The sequence below is a fragment of the Cebus imitator genome, unplaced genomic scaffold, assembly GCF_001604975.1.
Source record: "Cebus imitator isolate Cc_AM_T3 unplaced genomic scaffold, Cebus_imitator-1.0 Scaffold104, whole genome shotgun sequence".
Lineage (NCBI taxonomy): Eukaryota > Metazoa > Chordata > Mammalia > Primates > Cebidae > Cebus > Cebus imitator.
Genome location: NW_016107419.1, coordinates 5,799,823 through 5,811,862, shown reverse-complemented (window position 1 = coordinate 5,811,862; position 12,040 = coordinate 5,799,823). Strand labels below are relative to the sequence as shown.

Sequence of the window (12,040 nt, the reverse complement as noted above, 5' to 3'; positions counted from 1 at the left end):
GTATCCCCCAACCCTGGGATGGCTCCCCATGGAAAAAAGCAACTGTCTATGAGCATGGGGTTCAAAGGAAAAAAACCCCCCAAATTTCCATAAACATGCAGCCAGGAGCACAATCTTTAAGAGTGAAAAATCAGAAACAACAGGGGAATAGCTAAGCAAGAGACAGAGTATCAACAGAATAAACCATCACACAGCTATGTAAAGCTGATGACCATCACACATGGTCAACCCACCGAAGTGCCACATCTACAACAGGCTGCAAAACAGCACTCACATGATGGCAAAACATCTCAGACTACCTGGAAGTTAATAAACAAAAACGGGAAGTGAGTGTGTGGTGAATTAAAGAGTTCAAGTTCAGGCCAGGCATTGTGGCTCATGCCTGTAATCCCAGCACTTTTGGAGGCTGGGGTAGACGGATAACAAGGTCAGGAGATCTACACCATCCTGGCTAACTCAGTGAAACTCTGTCTCTACTAAAAACACAAAAAAATGAGCTGGGCATCATGGCACGCCTGTAGTCCCAGCTACTCGGGAGGCTGAAGCAGGAGAATTGCTTGAACCCAGAAGGCAAAGGTTTCAGTGAGCCAAGATCATGCCATTGCACTCTAGCCTGGGTGACAGAGTGAAACTCTGTCTCAAAAAAAAAAAGAGTTCAAGTTCATTAGGTTATGTTTTTCCTTTAAAGGTGCTCAAGTGAATAATAAAAATAATAGAAGGCCATGGAAGCATGGCAAAGCCCTTCATTTTCAAATGAGGCATATAAAGATTTTTCAATGATCTTGCAGAAACTGAATGATACAGGAGTTGCAGTATTTTTCCATCTCATCCCTCCAAATGCAACAAGGAGAATGCAAACATATGAAAACCAAACACTTATAAAGAGAACTGCTCAGCAACACTTTTCTCAATTTCTTGGTTCAGGACCATAGTCTAGAAAGGGTGTGAAGCTGATAGAATGAGGTTATAGAACCTGCGACCCTGCACAGACCTCTCAATCATCTGCCATCCTCAGGTCTGTGAACAAGAGAGAAAATTTGCTCTATCCTTTTTTTTTTCTCTGAAATTCACTTGCAAAAATACAGACATAGGGAAACAAACTCAGTTTAAAAGAGGCTAAGAAGAAGAACAGATTCCCCTCCCCAAAACATACCAACCTCCACGTTTCCCTCTTTCCCCTAAAAAAAAAAAAAACACACACACACACAGTAGGGTCCCTGACAATAAAAATTGACAAATCACTTTAAAACAAATCATCCAGGGGGAATAAAAGGCTGACTTGTCTTTAAATAGCTTAACAGACTGAGTGGATATAACAGGTCTGTATTATGGCTGCAGGGTCCAGCATTAGAACAGCTACCATATTTCAGTCCGTACTCAATCACTTCACCCATCTTTTCCCCTTAAAACTCACCATCGGTGGGCGAGGTGGCTCACATCTGTAATCCCAGCACTTTGGGAGGCCAAGGTCAGGACTTGTAGACCAGCCTGGCCAACATGGCGAAACCCCATCTCTACTAAAAATACAAAAAAAAGAAATAGCCAGGCATGGTGGCACGTGCATGTAATCTCAGCTACTAGGGAGGCCGAGGCATAAGAATTACTTGAACCCAGAAGACAGAGGTTGCTGTGAGGGGGGATTGTACCACTGCACTCCAGCCTCAGCAACAGAATAAGACTCTGTCAAAAAAAAAAAAAAAAGCAAAACAAAACCAAAAAACCAACCAAACAAACAAAAAAACTTCACAGATCCTGAGAGAAAGAAAATCAGAAGCTCAGGGGTTAAACATGCAATGCCATGCTCACATTTCCTATTTGTGATCATATGTTCATGGGAGAAGCAACTGGTTATGTTTTCATAGCACTTTTCTATTACTAGGCTTCGTTTTTCTCTGCTAATAGTGTCCTAGGTTTCCATTACTGTGAAGAGCTGATGATTTACCTTACCTTTTCTTTTCACGTTAGAGTTAATTTTTCCCCTCTAGAAGAGCAATAACTGAAGAGAACTGGAGGTATCCCACACATGCAGAAGCTACAGCTTTGCAGTTCCTAGACCCTCTGCCCATGTTTTGGTGGCCTGCACTCACTGCCCCTAAAACATACATTTGGTCCTCTTCACTGGAAAGTCTGTTGCTCACCCTGCTGGGACAGCTGTCCCTATGCCATCCCTCTGCCAAACTGAAGCAGAAAGGAAGCTGTGAACATGAAGAAAATTTGCTGACCCACTTGGGTGGAAGGAAAAAACCACTCTGTGGGTGGATTAATGTGGTTGAACAGCCTGATGGTGGTACTTGATGTTGGGGAAAAGCACTGGACCCAAGTTAGGCCTGTGTCTTGGTCCTGGTCTTGCTGGGTGGCTATGCTTCACCTCTCTGGTCTTCCTTTCCTTGATCATAATGAAGGGAATTAGATAAGTTACATTTTAAGGGTTCTCCCAGTGTTAAAATCATGATTCTATGATTTCTTCCTCAGCAGGCACATTCAGGTAATTTGGGAAGCTGACAGTTACTCTAATTATAACAATCCTGTGGGCAGAGATTAATATCTCTATTGTCCAGATAAGGAAACAGGCACAAGAAGGTCACGTGACTTGCTATCATCCCTCAAATAGTAAGTGGGGAAGGGCCAGGAACTGAACCCCAGTTGTCTGACTCAACTATGCTACTTCTATTAGTTTACATAGTATCATGACTGCTTCAAATACAGCATTAAATCTTTATCATTCTCTATGTACGAATTTGGGAGACAGGCATCTAATTTTCTGTCAGCTGAATTTGAAGCCTTCCTTCATTGAAAAGTAAATGCCCTGTGTAAATGACAATGTTCATCTCTTTTTAGTGAGCCCAGAGCTGGCCTCTTTTAATCAACGGGCATCGCGGCACAATTTTTGCTTAACTTGGAACATATTCTTCGGAAGGAATTAGGATCTGCCTTCTTTGTTCTTGTCTCTGATTCCAAAGCACTATGTCTTTTAAAACAGTTTTTTAACCCCTCTCCAAATGAAAAGGCATACCACTTAGATATTCCTTATAGTTATACAAATAACACATTTTTTTATAGGGATGTGTTTACATCTAACACTCACTGGTGAAGAAGCCTAAGATACCACCAGGAGAGAGAATTATAACAAAGCGGCATTTATTAACCACCTTCCAGGGGGCAAAGGCTGGAAAACACAGATGATGCCAAGGGTAAAATCCATGTGATCGAGCCAGTGCCTGGAAAATAGGGAGCTGATCTAATTCTGAGAGTAGATCTTTTCTCCTGCTCTCTTCCACTGGGAAACCAGACCAGTAAAGACTCCTCAGCGGAGACACACAAGACTCCACAGAGGCCCAGGGGAAATTTGAGACTGCATGAAACCTGTCTTCCCCTTTGTTTCTTTTCTTGGATTCTGACCTTGAGCAGGGCTCAGAAGGGAGCCTCTGATTTCTCAGGTTTCTAGGAGAAAACATCTTCTAGGCTGCTGGCCAGGGCTTGGCCTTGGACCTACAATGGCTCCTCATGGCCATTAAGACCAAACTCAGCCTGTCCAGCAGATTCGGCCTGCTTTCCTAGGCAGAAGCCATGTCAGTGGCCTTGCCTAACCATCGTGTCCACCCTGGCCCTGAGGTTCTGCCAGTCCCCTGATAACCTCCCTGCTTTTTCTGGCAACTCAAGTTCCAACTCCTCCTCCAGTCCTTCCTCATCCTTCCCTCCTCAACCTCCCACAGCTCCAAGGCTATATCCTACAATTCAGCAATTATTATTTTCTGTAGCTGTGCTAGGAATTTGGTTAAAACCTTGACTTTATATCCAGGGCAAGGACTACAGGGTTATATTTATATCAAGAGAGATCCCTCTTCAAGTGCAAGGACGACCCTAGATCCTCTTCTATAAACTATGGTTCATAATGAATATGGATGGGCCCCATAATGATTAAGTAATTTAAAACCTGAATGCTTTACTAATATTAACATATTTTGAATATTTTTCTTTCATGCTTTTCTGTGTTTTCCAAATTTTCTTCAATAATCAGAAAATTATAAAACCATTAAATTTTTTTTTTTTTTTAAATAAAGAACAGGCTGGATGATTATTTAGTGCCTATGGACTAGAAATAAAACGATGCTGTTCTGCCATCTAGTGGCTGTGAGGCAAAAAAGGCCAAGACATGTCTAAGGTCTTGGAACTACTAATACTTGAGACCTGTGAGGTCCCACCCTGGCTTTTTGCAGAAGGGGATTTCTTTCTGCAACCCAGGATCCTTCATGACTTCAGGGGAGGGCAGGTGGGCAGTCTGGTCCTTGATTAGAGATAGGTCAGCGATGCTACTGCCTCCCCCACTGCCTTACCTAACAGTGATTCTGAGCTCCTTAGAGAAGGGAGCTGGAATGGGGTGGGATGGGATGGGAGGGAAGGTGGTGGGGAGGCGGCATTATCAGCTGCAAGGAACACCCAGAGGAGCCAGTGGCACTCCCATGCATTGCACCCCGCATCTGTCAGTGGGACACATAGTACCCCTGAAACTGCAGATAAGACCACGGGATACTTATTATTTTCGTGATGCCAACATCAGTCGTGCTATGGAAAAGGTAGACTGGGGCAGAATGGAGACCCTCCAGGCTTATTTATCTTTCCAGAGGACTTAAAGCTGAGGGGTTGGGGGGACATACCACAGACCACATCTATTTTTGCAAAATACAAGGGTCTTTTAGGCAGAAGTCCTTCAGCAAGGTATTGAAGAAATGCAAGAAGTGCAGGCACAGTCTTAAGGGAAAAAATGACCAGGTCTTCAACTGCGACTTATGTTTTTTTCTAAAACTGTCTGTCGGAGATATCACTTTCCCCTTGCGCATTCTCCATCTCTCACTGTGTAAAAGAAGGGAAGACTTTCTCACTTACCCTGAACCTCACTTACAGGGTGATGAAACCTCCAGGTCATCCACAAATAAGACATATGTGTGAGTCTCCCTGAGTCAGGTACTGTGGTGGCGCTTCTTACTTATACACGAGTCTGATAAAGGTGAAGTATGTCATTAGAAATGGGGGTATCTGGGACCACACTGGGGCTGTTCCAAATTCAAAAATAGGTACAAATCAGATATACCACAGGCTCAGTTTCAGACCACCACAAGAATGCAAATACTGCAGTAAATTGAGTTGTCTGACTTTTTTGGTTTCCCAGTGGATAGAAAAGTTATGTTTACACTGTACTCCAGTCAGAGTGTATGCAACAGCATTATGACCAAAAAAAAAAAAAAGTATCTTAATTAAAACATACTTTATCGCTAAAAAAATGCTAACGATCATCTGAGCCTTCAACAGGTTGTAATTGCTGGGCTGGTGGAGGGTCTTGCCTCAGTGCTGATGCTGCTGACTAATCTGGTGGTGTTGCCGAAAATTAGGGTGGCTGAGACAATTTCTTAAAATGAAACAGTAATGAAGTTTGCTGCATCAAATGACTCTTCCTCTTATGAACAATTTCCCTGTAGCATGCCATTCTGTTTGATTGTATTTTATCCACAAAACAACTTCACTCAAAATTCAAGTCAACAGAGAGGTGGCCGTTCCCTCACCTGTCACGCAATGCACGTTTGTGGGGAACCTGGCGCTAAACCATTTGCAGATGACCTGCTTCTGGGTTGGGGTTTTGTACATAGCAGAGAAGCTCCCTCGCTGCGATTTATTGCAAGTCAGTCCTCAACACAAATGTTTATAAAACAAACAAACAGAAAAAAATTAAAATAAAACAAAAAAGGGGTTAATACACACAAAGACACAAAATTCAAGTCAAACCTCTCAAACTCTGAGGCTGCTTTACCAACTAAGTTTATGTAATATTCTAAATGTACATTTCAAAAATGTATACCGCACATTCACCAGCAGTAGATTCCATCTCAAGAAACCACTTATTTTGCTTATTCATAAAAGGAAACTCCTTATCTGTTCGCGTTTTCTCATGAGATTACAGCAATTCAGCTACATCTTCAGGTCTACCTCTAATTCTAGTTCTCTTGCTATTTCCACCACAACAGGCACATCTGCAGTTACTTCCTCCACTGAAGGAAGTCTCGGACCTGTCAAAATCACCCATGAGGGTTGGAATGAACTTCTTCCAAACTCTTATTAGTGTTTTGACCTCCTCCCATAAATCACAAATGTTCTTACTGGCAACTAGAATGGTACATCCTTTCCAGAAGGTTTTCAATTAACTTTGCCCAGATCCATCAGAGGTAACATTATAACATTATTCCCAACATTATTTATGGCAACTATGGCCTTATAAAATGTATTTCTGAAATAATATTTCTCAAACAGTAAGACATTATTTTTAAAGTAATAAGACTTTGAAGTCGAAATTACTCCTTGATCTATCAGCTGCAGAATGTATGTTTAACAGGCATAAAAAGCATTAATCTCCTTCTGCATCTTCATCAGAGCTCTTGGGTGACCAGGAGGAATCTCAATGGACAGTAATACTGTGAAAGGAATCTTTTTTTAATGAGCAGCAGGTCTCAACAGTGTGTTTAAAATATCCGGTAAACCATGTTATCAACAGGTATCATCCAGGCTTTGTTCTTCCATTTATAGGGCACAGAAAGAATAGATTTAGCATAATTCTTAAGGGCCCTAAGATTTTCAGACGGTCATTGAGCACTGGCTTCAACTTAAAGTCACCAGTCTGCCTTACAAGAGAGTCAAGCTGTCCTATAAAGCACTGAGGCCAGGCATTGACTTCTCTTCTTTTGCTAGGACAATCTTAGATGGCATCTTCTTCCTATAGAAGGCTGTTTTGTCTACATTGAGAATCTGTTATTTAGTGTAGCCACTTTCAGCAATTATCTTAGCTAGATCTACTTCTGGATAACTTGCTGTAGCTTCTACATCAGCCTTTGCTGCTTCATCCTGAACTTTCATTTTATGGTGAAGGCTTCTTTCCTTAAGCCTCATGGACCAACCATTGCTAGCTTCAAACCTTTCTTTTGTGGCTTTCTCACCTCTCTCAGCCTTCAAAGAATCGCAGAGTTAGGGCCTTGCTCTGGCTTGGGCTTTAGTTTAAGAAAACGTTGGGGCTCGTTTGATCTATCCAGACCACTCAAACTTTCTCCAATTTAGCAATAATAAGCACTGTTATTACCCATGTGTTCACTGGACTAGCACTTTTAATTTCTTTCACAAACTTTTCCTTTGCCTTCACAACTTGGCTGTTTGGCACAAGAGGCCTAGCTTTTGGCCTGTCTTGGCTTGTGACATGTCTTCTTCACTAAGTTGAATCACTTCGAGCTTATGATGTAAAGTGAGAGACACATCACTCTTCCTTTCACTTGACACTTAGAGGCCATTGTAGGGTTATTAATTGGCTGAATTTCAATACTGTCTCAGGGAATGGGGAGGCCCAAAAAGAAGGAGAGAGACAGGAATAGCCAGTGGGTGCAGCAGTCAGAACACACTCAACATTTACCAATTATATGTTTTATAGGGTGTGGTTTGTGGCACTCCAAAGCAATTACAATAGTAACATCAAAGATCACTGATCATGTTTACAGAGATTATCCTGGGGTTTGAACAACAAAAAAAGATCACTGATCACAGACTGCAGTAACAGATATAACACTAATTAAAAAGCTTAAAATGTTGTGAAAATTACGAAAATTGTAGCAGAGACACAAAGTGAGCATATGCTATTGGAAAAATGGAGCCAATAGATTTGCAGGGCTGCCACAAACCTTCCATTTGTTAAAAATGCAATATCTGATCGGGCATGGTGGCTCACACCTGTAATCCCAACACTTCGGAGGCCAAGGCATGTGGATCACAAGGTCAGGAGTTCGAGACCAGCCTGACCAACATGGTGAAACCTCATTGCTACTAAAAATACTAAAATTAGCTGGGCATGGTGGCATGTGTCTGTAATTCTGGCTACTTAGGAGGCTGAGGCAGGAGAATCACTGGAACCTGGGAGGCAGAGGTTGCAGTGAGCTGAGATCACGCCACTGCACTCCAGCCTGGGTGACAGAGTGAGACTCTGGCTCAAACAAACAAACAAACAAAAAAAGCAATATCTGGGCCAGGTGTCGTGGCTCATGCCTGTAATCCCAGCACTTTGGGGGGCCAAGGTGGGTGGATCACTTAAGGTCAGAAGTTCAAGACCAGCCTGGCAAACATGGCAAAATCTCATCTCTACTAAAATACATATGAAAATTAGCCAGGCACGGTGGTGCATGCCTGTAGTCTGGCTACTTGAGAGGCTGAGGCAGGAGAATTGCTTGACCCTGGGAGGTGGAGGCTGCAGTGAGCCAAGATCGCACCCTGCACTCTAACCGGGGCAACAGAGTGAGACACCATCTCAAAAAAAAAAAAAAGCAGTATCTGCGAAGCATAATTAGGTGAAGCACAATAAAACAAAGTATGCTTATATATACTGAAAAATGTATTGAAAAAATATATATATAGTAGAATGAAATGGAAGTGATGATGGTTCTTGTTTAATGTCTTTGCCTTTTTCATCCCCTTATTATTTCCCAAGATTTTTTATTGTTGAGCTAGAGTCCTGTGTATTAGTCTATTCTCAAACTGCTATGAAGATACTACCTGAGACTGGGTAATTTATAAAGAAAAGAGGTAATTTATAAAGAATCAATTTAATTGATTCACAGTTCCACATGGCTGGGGAGGCCTCAGGAAACTTACAATTGTGGTGAAAGGGGAAGTAGGCACGTCTTACATGGCAACAGGAGAGAAAGAGTGTGTGTAGGACCTTATAAGTCAAACACTTAGAAAATCACCAGGTCTTGTGAGAACTGACTCACTATCACGAGAACAGCATGGGGGAACCACTTCTATGATCCAGTCACCTCCCACTAGGTCTCTCCCTCAACATATGAGGATTATGGGGATTATAATTTGAAATGAGATTTCGGTGGGGACACAGAGCCAAACCATATCAGTCCTGTGAGAACAAAACAAATACTGATTCCAGAAGGTAAACATGGGGCTGGGCTTGGCATCCTTTCTTTTTTCCTTTCATCCTTTCCATCCATCCGTCTATCCATCCATCCATTCATCCATCTATCCAAAAATAAGAATTTATAATTCAGAAACAAAATGAATGTCACAAGGATGCCTAATAACATATTTATTGAACTGAAAAATGGTGTCAGACCTTTACTGACAACAAACAAATATGACTAACTGGTTTGAAAGGGACTGGCTTTGTCAACTAGATTATAGAGCAGACAATTTTCATACATGAATGAGCTACATTAGCAGGTTCAAGGGCTTGACAAAAATACATTTAAAAAAGCATATGGTTTAAAAGCATTTTATCAAAAAAAACGGATATTGACAAATGTTTATTAATGCTAATTTATCTTTTCTGGAATATTTTGAGTTAAACAGACTGCCTCTAACTAAAAGAGGAGCAAATTTAATTTACAACTGTTTGAGAAGTTTGGGTACAAGGTTTTTGGTGTACTTCACAGAAACCAAAAAAATTCAGTACCTTTAAGGCTGAATAACAATTCCTTTTGTTAAGTTAGATAATTGCCAATTCTTTACTTCCAACATAATTAGAGAAAGACCTAAGCAAGTTGTCATTTTTGGTCCAGAACTCAGAAGGAATTAAAAAAATTCAAAGAACTAACTGACATGACTATAACAAAACTCCTACCATTTCATGTATTTATTCATGAGTTCTCAGTGCTTATCTCTAAAAATGAAAAATAGGAAAAAAAGGTAATATCAAATTCTTTCTTATTCCAGTAGTATTATTTGTCTATTTCTTTAGAAACTAACTTTTTAAAAGCCTCTTCATTCCATTGTAAGTTGAAACTTCAACGCAATCACGATTTCGTAATTATTTTGATGAATGACAATTTAACAATATTAATGATACATTAACATTTATTTTTTAGATTAAAAAGCTGAAACAGTAACTTAGTCTAGGAGAACTTTCTTTTAATACTCATAATATCTAGAACTCTATCTTAAAATTCACATGGATGCACATATGCATACACATATATGTTACATTGGTATATAATGGGGTATGATCAATAAGACTTTCAAGCAACTAAATCTATTACATCAGAAGAAAATGTGGAGGAAAAGAGAATGAAAAAACCAAGCTTGAAGGGAAGAAAGAAATATAAAAGTTCTAGCTGTTACAGGAGAGCTGTTCATGTAGTTTTTTTAACGAATAAAGGTGGTCATAAAATCACTGTGGATATAGATTCCAATGGATACATTTAAAGAAAAGACTTTGATATGTCAATATTTACAACACACCATTTATTTTCATAATTTCTGAGAAGTATGTCAAAAGGCTTTACTTTACTAAGACTTACAAAATGACTATTAAATGATTCCTGTTTCCCTTTCACTTTTAGACAACTTGCTTAAGTTAAATACTCAAAAAGGGTTGGGAAGAGTGAAATATTACTACATCTTTTGCAACTACCTTGACAAAAATGTGTATGTTACCTTAAAATATATAGAGAGAGCTCACAGCTTTACATTAGTTTGAGGACATATAAGCAAAGGCATTTGAAGACCATTGCTCTAAGGAGCTTTCCCTGGGGAGTGGCTTGGCCTGCACCAATTTCTCATGGTTTTGTGAAGTCTCAGGAGTCAGAACTATATTTTCTGGTCACTTCATTGGATATTCTTGACTCTCTTTGGCAAACAACAGAATCTGAGTCCATAGCATTGGGGTTCTCCCACTTTTCCAAGTCCTATGTGGGATGATATGACCCAAGCAAGATCCACTGTGGGGTGTTGGGAGCCTGGCTGCTCCTCCCACCAGCTGCTCCCCTCCTGAGCACTGCCTGGGAGCACTCCCAAGCCTCAGCCCTTACCCCCGTCGCTATCTCTCCCAGTAGGACTTGGCTTAGAGAATGCGAAGAAGTGCGATGCATCTGACTCATGCTGCCTCTTGTCTCTTAGGAAGCTCTACTCACTGCCCATCCAAGATCAAGGTTAAGGCAGGGTTTGGGGTTCCTCCATATCCTTCTAGCTCTATTTTCATTTTTCATTAAAAAAAAAAAAAACTTGTTTTTCAAGACAGAGTCTCACTCTGTTGCTCAGGCTGGAGTGCAGTGGTGCAATCATGGCCTACTGCAGCCTCGATCTCCTGGACTCAAGTGATCCTCCTGCCTCAGTTTTTCCAGTGGCTGGACTACTGGCATGTGCCACCATACCCTGCTAATTTTCTTATCTTTTTTTTTGTAGAGATGGGGCTCTCACTATGTTGTCCAGTCTGGTCTCAAACTCCTGGGCTCAAGCAATCCTCCCTCCTTGGCTTCCCACAGTGCTAAGATTACAGGGGTAAGCCACTGCACCAGGCTAGCCCTGCTCTTAAATGGGAAGCACACGGCAGAACCTTTAAGTGAGTGGTGCTGCCATTGTTTAGTTTCTCACCTTAGCTTTACCATTTACTATCAGCAAAAAGGCAAGCTATTAAACTGCATAGCGCCTCAGTTTCCCTACCTGGTGATAACAATAAAACCAACTGCGCAATTGTTTCCTTACCTGGTGATAACATAAAACCAACTGTGCAATTATGTAGACTGAATGCAATGATACCAAGCACGCACACAAGAGTTTAATCAATGAAGCTATTATATTATTAAATGCAAAATTTAGAATTTTAAAAGTGAACTCAAGAAAGGAAAAGGTGGGAATTAATCAACAGGATGCAAGCTCCCTTCCACCAATGGAGTGCCTCAGGAGGCACAGGGTGGGAGTGAGTCATGCTAAAACCTCCTGTCCCTCGGCTCCTGGATTCTGTGTTTTTTGTCAAACCTGGTCCCACTGGCAGCAGCATCCCAGGCTCTGTTCTGAAGGTGCCTGCAAATCACCTCTAATGAAAAAAGCTCCTTATTCCTGGGAACTGCTACGAGACACTCACCTGCTGAGCAGGAGCCTCCCAATGCCTGGTTTTGCCCATTGCTGGGCTTGGCCCACAGACAAGAGGGTGCACATGAGGACCCTAGTGTTGCTGCATACAGCTAGCAAGAACCTGTGCAAACCTCTAATGCTCAGCAAGAACCTCCTTCCC

The 12,040-nt window shown here is 41.3% G+C and overlaps 1 protein-coding gene across 6 annotated transcripts in view; it reads right to left on the bottom strand.

The window, feature by feature from the left end:
* The window catches only part of CASP7 (caspase 7), a 41,893-nt gene that overhangs the window by 19,864 nt on the left and 9,989 nt on the right, over nt 1-12,040 (bottom strand). The window lies entirely within an intron of this gene.